This window comes from Oncorhynchus mykiss, chromosome 17, assembly GCF_013265735.2.
Source record: "Oncorhynchus mykiss isolate Arlee chromosome 17, USDA_OmykA_1.1, whole genome shotgun sequence".
In the NCBI taxonomy this organism is placed as follows: Eukaryota; Metazoa; Chordata; class Actinopteri; order Salmoniformes; family Salmonidae; genus Oncorhynchus; species Oncorhynchus mykiss.
This window is the reverse complement of record NC_048581.1, coordinates 39,135,928-39,148,678: the sequence shown is the minus strand read 5'-3', so window position 1 is coordinate 39,148,678 and position 12,751 is coordinate 39,135,928.

The following is a 12,751-nucleotide window of genomic DNA, read 5'->3' as shown; positions in this document are numbered from 1 at the left end:
AAGTTACAGTCAGTATCTGGTGTGGCCACAAGCTGCATTAAGTACTGCAGTGCATCTCCTCCTCATGGACTGCACCAGATTTGCCAGTTCTTGCTGAGAGCTTTTACCCCACTCCTCCACCAAGGCACCTGCAAGTTCCTGGACATTTCTGGGGGGAATGGCCCTAGCCCTCACCCTCCGATCCAACAGGTCCCAGATGTGCTCAAAGGAATTGAGATCTGGGCTTTTCGCTGGCCATGGCAGAACACTGACATTCCTGTCTTGCAGGAAATCACGCACAGAACGAGCAGTATGATTTGATTTGAAACCTTAAAGGGATAATCCACCCCAAACCACTAATTTCTTTGCTCAACTGCATTAAACTGTTAAATAACACAATGTGAAAACAATATTTCTTGTGAATTTTATATCTTGTCACTATAACAAGGTTGGTAGCAACATGTGAAAATCTGTGATATAATGACGCTGGAAGTCAGGAAGCAGGTGCAGTAGGTGAGTTTAATAATAAACAGAACGATACAAAACGATCCGCGTCTGGACATTAACGGAGAACCAATGCTGCCTGAAGAGTGATGCTAGGCCCCAAGTTCAAGAACATTGGGAAAGGAGGCACTCTCAACATTCTTTTTTTAAAGGAGAAGATGTCACCTCATTTCACCTTTATATTTTCAGCCGGCAGGCTAACGCGTTTAGGCAGTTATGCCTTCATCAGAGCATCAAGAGATGTGCCAAAGCCCTTTTTACATGCAGGTGCCTATGTGATAATTACAATTGCCACACCTGTGTGAGGGTGGCACATAGTGGCAAGAAAAACATGAATGAAACGAATTGTTACAATATACTGTACATACAAAAACATATACACAGATGAGCAGAATAAACTTGAAAAATAACATTAAGGTATGCAAGACATTTTGGCGCATTTAGTTACTTCCTATTGCACAGTAAAGCCTACCTAAAATTATACTTTGAGGTAGAAAATCACCCAAATCCAGATAGCTGATGTTCTGAAAGAGCTGCAGAATCTGGACCCCTACAAATCAGCAAGGCTAGACAATCTGGACACTCTTTCTACAATGATCGAAATTGTTGCAACCCCTATTACTAGCCTGTTCAATCGTCTAAGATCCCTAAAGATTGGAAAGCTGCAGCAGCCATCCCCCTCTTCAAAGGGGGAGACACTCTAGACCTAAACTGTTACAGACCTATATCTATCCTACCCTGCCTTTCTAAAGTCTTCGAAAGCCAAGTTAACAAACAGATTACCGACCATTTCGAATCCCACCATACCTTCTCCGCTATGCAATCTGGTTTCCGAGCTGGTCATGTGTGCACCTCAGCCACGCTCAAGGTCCTAAACGATATCAAAACCACCATTGATAAAAGACAATACTGTGCAGCCGTCATCATCAACCTGGCCAAGGCTTACGACTCTGTCAATCACCGCATTCTTATCGGCAGACTCAACAGCCTTGGTTTCTCAAATGACTGCCTCGCCTGGTTCACCAACTACTTCTCAGAGTTTAGTGTGTCAAATCTGAGGGCCTGTTGTCCACCTTCCGTGGCCTCCAATTGCTCTTAAATGCAAGTAAAACTAAATGCATGATCTTCAACCAATCGCTGCCCTCACCCGCCCGCCCGCCTAGCATCACTACTCTGGACGGTTCTGACTTAGAAAATGTGTACACCTACAAATACCTAGGTGTCTGGTTAGACTGTAAACCTTCCTTTCAGACTCACATTAAGCATCTCCAATCCAAAGTTAAATCTAGAATTGGCTTCCTATTTCGCAACAAAGCATCCTTCACTCATGCTGCCAAACATACCCTTGTAAAACTGACTATCCTACCGATCCTCGACTTTGGCAATGTAATTTACAAAATAGCCTCCAACACTCTACTCAACAAATTGGATGCAGTCTATCACAGTGCCATCCGTTTTGTCACCAAAGCCCCATATACTATCCTCCACTGCGACCTGTACTCTGTTGTTGGCTGTTCGTCGCCAAACCCACTGCTTCCAGGTCATCTCTCTGCTAGGTAATCTCAGCTCACTGGTCACCATAGCAGCACCCACCTGTAGCACGCGCTGCAGCAGGTATATTTCACTGGTCATCCCCAAAGCCAATTCCTCATTTGGCCGCTTCTCCTTCCAGTTCTCTGCTGCCAATGACTGGAACGAATTGCAAAAATCACTGAAGCTGGATTCTTATATCTCCCTCATTAACTTTAAGCATCAGCTGTCAGAGCAGCTTACCGATCATTGCACCTGTACACAGCCCATATGTAAATAGCCCACCCAACTACCTCATCCCTATATTGTTATTTTTTTGCTCCTTTGCACCCCAGTATCTTTACTTGAACATTCATCTTCTGCACAACTCAAATCAAAGTTTATTTGTCACGTGCGCCGAATACAACAGGTGTTGTATTACAGTGAAATGCCTACTTACAGGCTCTAATCAATAGTGCAAAAAAGGTTAGGTAAACAATATGTGAGTAAATAAATAAAACAACAGTAAAAAGACAGGCGATATACAGTAGTGGCTAGCACAATTGGTTGGCCGCCCGTAAAACTGCTGCCTTTTCTTCCGCCGCCATTTTATACACATCTACACATCTATCACTCCAGTGTTTTTAATTGCTAAATTGTAATTACTTCACCACTGTGGCCTATTTATTGTCTTACCTCCCTAATCTTACTACATTTGCACACACTGTATATAGATTTTTCTATTGTGTTATTGACTAATGTTTGTTTATCCCATGTGTAACTCTGTGTTATTTGTAACGCTTTGCTTTATCTTGGCCAGGTTGCAGTTGTAAATGAGAACTTGTTCTCAACTGGCCTACCTGGTGAAATAAAATTTTAAAAATTAAAACATCTGTATAGAAAGGTTGTAATTGAAAATAGGAAAATATATATACTCTATACACAAGCTTTCAAAATACAGCGCAGCCATATAATCTACAAAAAAGGTCTGAATGAGAAATCACAATTCTGACCTCAAGGATGCATGGTGTTTAATCTATCAATCCAAAACAACTCTTGTTGTGAGAGCATTTTAGGGAGGTTACCACCTTTAATAGATGTGATCTGTTCCAGGCTCACAATGTGCAAAGAGAACAGTGTGCCATGTTTGGCTTCTAAGTAGTGTTTTGCCATAGCATATTCAATATTGCCAGTGCGGATCATTGTTTTATGTTCAGAGAATCTTATTTTTAAACACATATTTTTGTTTGGCCCACAAGGGCACGTAAGTATATAGGCCTACACATGTTGGTAGAGTTACAATTTATGAACTTTCTCTGGGAGAACTTTCGGCCAGTAAGATAGTTTGTAAAGTATTTACAGTTTACTGTGTTGTTACATTGAGCACATCTTCCACACTTATAGTTAGTTCCCTTGAATAGTTACTTCCCTTGTTTGGAGGGATGGAGTCACATGTCACACAATCTGTGGCATGTCACAGATCAGGCCCCATTATTTGTATGTCTTATCTCAACATCCTATATAGAACTGTAGTTTACTGATTTCTTAACAGTTTGAATAGTGAGGCTTTTGGAAAGAATGAATCAGTGTGTCCCTGATAGTGTGCTTCCATCTGTAGGGGGTTTCCGCCAGAGGCTGGACCATCGGTTCTGTTTGTAGAATAGGTCAGTCTTTTAGGATTGCAGTTTTGATTTCGTTTGAGCAATGATTTAAATCATGCTGTGTTTTTTTGGCTTCTGAGCTAGAAGTGACGGTCTGGGCATGTCCCGAGCCCAGAGGTGAGTGTGCTGGACAAATGGACATGTCCTTTGTCTGAGCATCAATCTCTGAGTGTAGAGTAGTTGCGTAGAAACTTTTCAGTCGGGATACTGTTTTTGAGATGTCGTGGATGATTACTGTTGAAGTGGAGCACAGTATTCCTCTCTGTTGGTTTCCGATAGAGGTAGTTTGGATTTTGTTTGCATCATCCTTGAATATTTTGAGATCTAGGAAGTTGATACTATTGGGGTCACTTTCAACAGTGAATTGAAGGAATGTCGGTTTGTTGTTCAGATAATGGACAAAGTCATCAAGATTGTCTTTAGATGAACCCCAAAAATAAAATTATCAATTTAGCGCTTCCGAAACTTAATGTGAGGAAGAAATGGGTTATTGTCTTTATTTTGAACATGAACTGCCTCCCAATCTCCAACGACAAGGTTTGCGTAAATCGGGGCTACTGCTGTGCCCATTGCTCTGCCTTTGGTTTGTAGGTAGAATTTGTCATCATACCTGAAATAGTTATTTCTAAATACCAAGTTCAAGAGCTCCAAAATAAAGTATTAGGGGGATTCATTGAGTCGTCACGTGACCTTAGGAATTTGGCAATTGAATGTAGGCCTTTAGCATGGGGAATGCAGATGTACAAACTGGCCATATCTAGCACAACGAGTAGTACATCTGAATCAAGTTGACAGTGGATTAGGCAGTTGAGTAGATATTTTGTTCCTTTAAAAAAAGCAGTATATGATATGAGATTCATCCGAATATCACACATGAACATTTCCTGAGATGTTGACAAATACTGATTGTATAAATAGCATATCTGTGTTTTCTCAGCACATTCAAGATTGGAAGCTCTTGGCTGAGGCCCATAGCCGGATCTTGACATGCTTTTTGATATGCTGAAAATAAGGATGATTTCTGATGCATTTCTGAGTTTTCAGCATATGCTCAATAATTTGCAAATAGGAAATCCAGATTTTTCTTTCATGCACATATAATTTTTGGATTCCCTCTGGATAAAGGCATGACAAACCACAAGCTAAAAGCACTGTAACTGGTAGCCTAGCAACAAGAATCTGCTTTGGAGCTTCAACTGTCATTTTTTAAATTTGGGCGCCAGAAATTGGTGTGACCTGACAATTGGAGTAACAAAGAAGTGAGAAGCTGTTCAGAAAATACCTATAAGAAGTTAAAGCTAAAGTGGGTAGATAATTTGAGATATATATTTGATTTATTTTAGTAACAAGAATGATGAACGTTAGCTAATTTGGCCAGTAGCCACTAGGGCTAGCTAGCTAATGTTAGGCTTGATAGCGGGGTAAAAGCTAACTGGTACACTGCAAATAATGGAAAGTCATTACAGCAGAGTTACTATTATTTTACATGAAAAGAGCAGCTTTAACTATTTATGGAATTAAGTGACTGATTGTGACCACTGGAGTTGGATGTAAAACACAGAGCTAATTTGAATAGTGTTTTTAGTTATTGCTAAAGTCAATGTGATCCGCCCACAAATTAGCAGTTCAATTTAGATTTTTGCCTCCCTTTATATTTTCTTCCTAGCATTCACCTCAGGGCAGAAGTAGTCTTTGCAATCAGGTAAGTAATATGGTTTTGAATTTCATATTTGGCCAACGTCAATCATTTAGACTGGCGTGCCCTTATCATTTATCATTAGCTAGTTCCAAGCCAAATATTCATTATTACCTAGCAGTCGATCGATAAATCCTGTTTTCTTTTTTTACCAAACCAGTCTTGGCTCCATTATCAAAGCGTAGCTACCGTTAGCTAGCTAGCTAATAATTTTAGCTCAGTTTGACAGAATGGTTATACCAAGGTAGGTACTTGAAGCGGCAATTTATTTTTATTTGTATTAACCACAGTTGAATAAAAAAATAAACATATGGCAATTGGACACTAACTGTTTTGTAATGTCACTGTAACAAATAGCTAACATTAGCTAACCGTTTTCTTCCAGGGTAATGTTACCTAGATAGCTAATAGCTAGCGTTAACTAGCTTGGCCATTTAGCTACAGTAGCTAATGTTTGCAAACTAGATAGAACAATGAAGGTAAGTTATACAAAATATTTGCTAGAGCTCCCCGAGTGGCGCAGTGTTCTAAGGCCTGAGTCCAGGCTCTCACAGCCGGCCGTGACCAGGAGACCCATAGGGTAGCGCGTAATTGGCACAGCATCGTCCGGATAGACATGTTCTGAAAGTTTTCTAATGTCAGAATTCTAACTTGTGTTTCTAGACTGGGACAGTGACATGTCGTCCATTCTTCTCCTTGTCTATCTTTTGCCTCCATCTGCTTAATGCCGCAACAAGCCGGGAAAGATGTCAGCAAGACAGGCAGCTGAACATCTTGTGAAGTTCATTAAGGTCAAGCTACAATTCAACACAAATTTGTTAAAGACAAATTGTGTCGCTGTATCAAATTGTGTTGCTGTACCAGCATCCTGCAGCATCTTGATGGCATCATCGGGAGTCAACAGCCCTATCTGCTTGCCATGGGGACCCAGAGAATGAGCATTCACGCCTACTTCATTGTGATTGACAAACATGCGGTACCTTGTAAGGTATCTGGCTCACAGAGCTGTTTTGTTGAGCTTTTCAAAGCTCACTTTGTCTTTTGTACCTCATACAGTCAAGGTCTGGCTTGTACACTTCTCTACAAACGACAATCTACGACATTGACGTTGATACAACTAAGGCAAATCCCAGTGTAGCAGAGCCGAGTGCCAGAATGTTGCATTAAACAGATCTGTTTGAGACACAAATGTTCTGTTTTGTTTGCAAATGCGGACAGCCACAAGCAAATAGCCTTGTAAAACAGCTGAAGTTAATCCATGGTCTTTGTCCATGGAAATCTCTGCGTTTTGAAATGTGGTCAGGCTGGTTGTTCACATGTACTTTTTCTGGATTTAGAAATCTTAACAAGGCACATGAAGAGCATACCGAAGCAGCCCCCTCTACCGCTGCTAACAGTTTTGCAGCAAACAATTTTGGTGATGTGCCAGCACCAAGCTCACATTGTGATTCAGCTCTGTATAATAAGAATATTGTGGATAATTGTGCCGCAACAACAGCTAAACTTAAAGCAGCAGGACTTGGTGACATAACAGTGAACACTAGTCAGTTCCATGGAAGAGAGAGTTGATCATATCCACAGTCAAGCTAAAGAGCCTTTACAGGAAACTGGCAACAATGATATTGGGTGTAATAATTGTTTTGGGCAAATTGAAAATCCTTTCAATATACTGTATTAAATTCTGAAACCAAAAGGTTTAAATATTTCTCATAGAAGTGGGGAACTGTAGATTCAGTTGAATATGTTGAAGATTTTACACGCAATGCAATAGAACATATGACCAGGTTATTGTTTCAGATAAATGTATGTACATATCCATTTTGCATAATTTAGTCTATTTACAAAAATACACACAAACTAAATGTTGCAGCCTGGTCCCAAAGAAAGTCTACTTTAAGACTTGTGTGACGGATCATTCTTTAAGAATCATGCTCTATTCTCAAAAGAAAAGCATGCGATACAAATTCAACTCTTATATTTTTTTTATTTATTTCACCTTTATTTAACCAGGAAGGCAAGTTGAGAACAAGTTCTCATTTGCAACTGCGATCTGGCCAAGATAAAGCAAAGCAGTTAGACACATACAACAACACAGAGTTACACATGGAAGAAACAATCATACAATCAATACAGTAGAAAAAGTCTATATACAGCATGTGCAATGAGGTAGGAGAAGGGAGGTAAGGCAATAAATAGGCCATGCTGGCGAAGTAATTACAATATAGCAATTAAACACTGGAATGGTGGAATGTGCAGAAGATGAATGTGCAAGTAGAGATACTGGGGTGCAAAGGAGCAAGATAAATAAATACAGTATGGGGATGAGGTAGTTGGATGGGCTATTTACAGATGGGCTGTGTACAGGTGCAGTGATCTGTGAGCTGCTCTGACAGCTGGTGCTTAAAGCTAGTGAGGGCGATAAGAGTCTCCAGCTTCAGTGATTTTTGCAGTTCATTCCAGTCATTGGCAGCAGAGAACTGGAAGGAGAGTCCGGCCAATGGAAGAATTGTCTTTGGGGGTGACCAGTGAGAAATACCTGCTGGAGCGCGTGCTACGGGTGGGTGCTGCTATGGTGACCAATGAGCTGAGATAAGGCAGGGCTTTACCTAGCAGAGACTTGTAGATGACCTGGAGCCAGTGGGTTTGACGACGAGTATGAAGCGAGGGCAGGCCAACGAGAGCGTACAGGTCACATTGGTGGGTAGTATATGGGGCTTTGGTGACAAAACAGATGGAACTGTAATAGACTGCATCCAATTAGTTGAGTAGCGTGTTGGAGGCTATTTTGTAGATTACATCGCCGAAGTCAAGGATCGGTGGGATGGTCGGTGGGATGATGTTTAATGTGAGTCTGGAAGGAGAGTTTACTGTCTAACCAGACACCTAGGTATTTGTAGTTGTACACATTTTCTAAGTCCAGAGTAGTGATGCTGGACGGGCGGGCAGGTGAGGGCAGCGATTGGTTGAAGAGCATGCATTTAGTTTTACTTGCATTTAAGAGCAGTTGGAGGCCACGGAAGGAGAGTTGTATGGCATTGAAGCTCATCTGGAGGTTAGTTAACACAGTGTCCAAAAAAGGGCCAGAGGTATACAGAATGGTGTCGTCTGCGTAGAGGTGGATCAAATAATCATCAGCAGCAAGAGCAATATCATTGATGTATACAGAGAAGAAAGTAGGCCCGAGAATTGAACCCTGTGGCACCCCCATAGACTGCCAGAGGTCCGGACAACAGGCCCTCCGATTTGACGCACTAAACTCTATCAGAGAAGTAGTTGGTGAACCAGGCGAGGCAATCATTTGAGAAACCGAAGCTGTTGAGTCTGCCAATGAGAATTTTATGATTGACAGAGTCAAAAGCCTTAGCCAGGTTGATGAATACGGCTGTACAGTAATGTCTCTAATCGATGGCGGTTATGATTTCATTTAGGACCTTGAGCGTGGCTGAGGTGCACCCATGACTAGCTCTGAAACCAGATTGCATAGCGGAGAAGGTATGGTGGGATTCGAAATGGTCGGTAATCTGTTTGTTAACTTTCAAAGACATTTAGAAAGGCAGGGTAGGATAGATATAGGTCTGTAGCAGTTTGGGTCTAGAGTGTCTCCTCCTTTGAAGAGGGGGATGACCGCGGCAGCTTTCCAATCTATGGGAATCTCAGACGATACGAAAGAGGTTGAACAGGCTAGTAATAGGGTTTGCAACAATTTCAGCAGATCATTTTAGAAAGTGAGGGTCTTAGAACATCAGCTATCTGGATTTGGGTGAAGGATAAATGGGGAGGCTTGGGCGAGTTGCTAGGGGGGGTGGAGGGCTGTTGATCGGGGTAGGGGTAGCCAGGTGGAAAGCATGGCCAGATGTAGAAAAATGCTTATTGAAATTCTCAATTATAGTGGATTTATCGGTGGTGACAGTGTTTCCTAGCCTCAGTACAGTGGACAGCTGGGAGGAGGTGCTCTTATTTTCCATGGACTTTACAGTGTCCCAGAACTTTTTTGAGTTTGTGCTACAGGATGCAAATTTCTGCTTGAAAAAGCTAGCCTTAGCTTTCCTAACTGCCTATGTGTATTTGTTCCTAACTTCCTTGAAAAGTTGCATGTCACAAGGGCTATTCGATGCTAATGCAGAACGCCACAGGATGTTTTTGTGCTGGTCAAGGGCAGTCAGGTCTGGAGAGAACCAAGGGCTATATCTGTTCCTGGTTCTACATTTTTTGAACGGGGCATGGTAATTTAATTAAGATGGTGAGGAAGGCACTTTTTAAAACCTGTTAAGGATATGGCAGACATATGCCCCCTTTGGAGGGATTGGGTACCCCTAGTAAACTGAAAAGAAAATCTGTCAAAAATTGCTAATATATGCATATAATAATTATTATTGGATAGAAAACACTCTAAAGCTTCTAAAACCGTTGGAATTATGTCTGTAAGTATAGCAGAACTCACAGGGCAGGCATTCTTCCAAACTAGTTTTTGTGGTCATGAAAGTTGGAGCAACTTTGACGTCATCGCCCCCACCCTTCCCAACCAGTTATGATTCTGGGGAGACATTCTATGTCTTCCACTAGATGTCCTCATTCAGTAGAGCTTTAAATCAAATCCCGCGAGAATTGGCCCTATGGGAGTGATTTGAGTAAGTGCCACGAGAAAAAAACCTGTGCGTTAGGGCGCAAATTGGTCACAGCCATTCCTTTGTTCCAGTACTCAGAAAAAGGACAGACGACGAACGGTTGAATTGAAATTTGTTTTGTGTGTTTAAAACATCATAAAGCTTGCTTCTGCACTTAGTTTGACCTGTTTAGTCGACATATAATATGTAATTTTGAAGTTTTGATGCGCAACTTTTCCGGACCAGAGGACATTTTGGGTGCATTTCAGCTGATGTTATTAGCAGTAGCTAATACAAAGACGCAAGACTTGAAACCAAACAATGTATTGGGTAAGTATGAAGCCTTCCAGAACATTCTGAACGAAGACCATCGAAGGTAAGGGAATATTTATGCTGAAATCTGTGTTTCTGTTGACTCCAACATTACGGAGAAATGTAGCTTGTATCTGAGCGCCGTCTCAGAATATTGAATAGTGTGCGATTTCTGTAACGTTAAAAATAAATGTAACAAAGCGACTGCATAAAGAAGCAGTGTATCTTTCTAACTATATGTAGAACATGTATATTTAGTCAAAGTTTATGATGTCTATTTACGTTATCTTGCCGCGCTACCTAGATTTCCTGCGGACATTTTTGAATAATTTCTGAACATGAACTCAATGTAAATGGACATTTATGGATATAAATGGCATATTATTGAGAAAAAAAAATGTACTGTGTAACATGTCCTATTACTGTCATCTGATGAAGATTTTCAAAAGGTTAGTGAATGATTTATTTTTTAATCCTGCGTTTGTTGATTGCATGTTTTGGCTATTCAAATGAGCTGTGTCTGGTGGTGGTTTGACATATATATGTGCTATGTTTTCGCCGTAAAACATTTTAGAAATCTGACTTGCTGGCTAGATGAACAAGGTGTTTATCTTTCATTTGAGCTATTGGACTTGTTAATGTGTGGAGGTTAAATATTTCTAAGAATATTTTTGCGTTCCATGCGCCACCGTTTCAGCTGAACGTGGGAGGGTTGAGTCCCAAATGGGAACCAATATCTTTAATAATATATTATTAAAGAATAACCAGGCATCATCTACTGATGGGATGAGGTTAATATCCTTCCAGGATACCTGGGCCAGGTCAATTAGAAAGGCCTGCTCGCTGAAGTGTTTTAGGGAGCATTTGACAGTGATGAGGGGTGGTCGTTTGACTGCAGACCCATTACGGAAGCAGGCAATGAGGCAGTGATCGCTGAGATCTTGGTCGAAAAGAGCAGAGGTGTATTTGGAGGGCAAGTTGGTTAGGATGATATCTATAAGGGTGACCGTGTTTACGGATTTCGGGTTGTACCTTGTGGGTTCATTGATCATTTGTGTGAGATTGAGGGCATCAAACTTAGCTTGTAGAATGTCCGGGGTGTTAATAAGCATGTCACAGTTTAGGTCACCTAGCAGCACAAGCTCTGAAGATAGATGGGGAGCAATCAATTCACATATGGTGTCCAGGGCACAGCTGGGGGAAGAGGGTGGTCTATAGCAAGCGGCAACGGTGAGAGACTTGTTTCCGGAAAGGTGGATTTTTAAAAGTAGAAGCTCGAATTGTTTGGGTACAGACCTGGATAGTAAGACAGAACTCTGCAGGCTATCGCTGCAGTAGATTGCAACACCGCCCCTTTTGGCAGTTCTATTTTGTCAGAAAATGTTATAGTTAGGGATGGAAATTTCAGGGTTTTTGGTGGTCTTCCTAAGCCAGGATTTAGACATGGCTAGGACATTTGGGTTGGCAGAGTGTGCTAAAGCATAAAAAAAACTTAGGGAGGAAGCTTCTAATGTTAACATGCATGAAACCAAGGCTTTTACAGTTGCAGAAGTCAACAAATGAGTAGGAGATGGAACTAGGCGCTTCAGGACCTGGATTAACCTCTACATCACTAGAGGAACAGAGGAGGGTACGGCTAAAGGCTATCCGGACTGGTCGTCTAGTGCTTTTGGAGCAGAGAGTAAAAGGAGCAGGTTTCTGGAAGCGAGATAATAGTTTCAAGGCATAATGTACAGACAGAGGTATGGTACATTTGACCTACTGTATATATAGATAGAATGGACAATGCTGTCCTTGAATGTAATAAAAGGAGCTCATGAGAACACTCGCACAAACGGACTCACAGTGTCTTCTTCTACTAAGGATTTCAGTGTAAAATGGGCAAAACATCAAGAAAGTGTATAACATTCAGATTTGGTTGTTTGTGTTAAAGTTCATTGTGAGTCGCCAATATTTTACAAAATCTTTCTTGTAAAAGTTAACAATGTACTGCTGGTTACCTTTTGCATTAGACACACTGTGTAGACTGCATTCATAAATTGCGCTCTGGGTTGTTCTTAAATTCAGTGTTGTCAGATTGTCCATTCGTAAATTCAAACCATTTCACTCTTGGAGTGTTCAGAGTGCACACTGGACTCTCCGGACAAGAGGTTGGGTTTATCCGAGCGTCCAAGCTAACTGGCTAAAGTTGGCTAGCTTGCTAGTTACTTCCTGACAGAAATGAGAGAACACCTCACTCTGACCATTTAACTCACCATAGCAAAGCTGGTTAGGCTGTTTTCATGTTATCTAGAGCGTTAGTTACTCAATTGTTGTCAGCAGCAAAGTTACAATTACTTTTTTTGCCAACGTTTACCGACGCTGGTCATTTTCAGCAGATGTTGCTTGTTCGTAAATTCATCATTCATCATTCATTATTCTGCGCTCTGAAATCGGAGCAGATAGCCAGAGTGAATTTACGACTCACTCTTATAAAAGAAAATTCA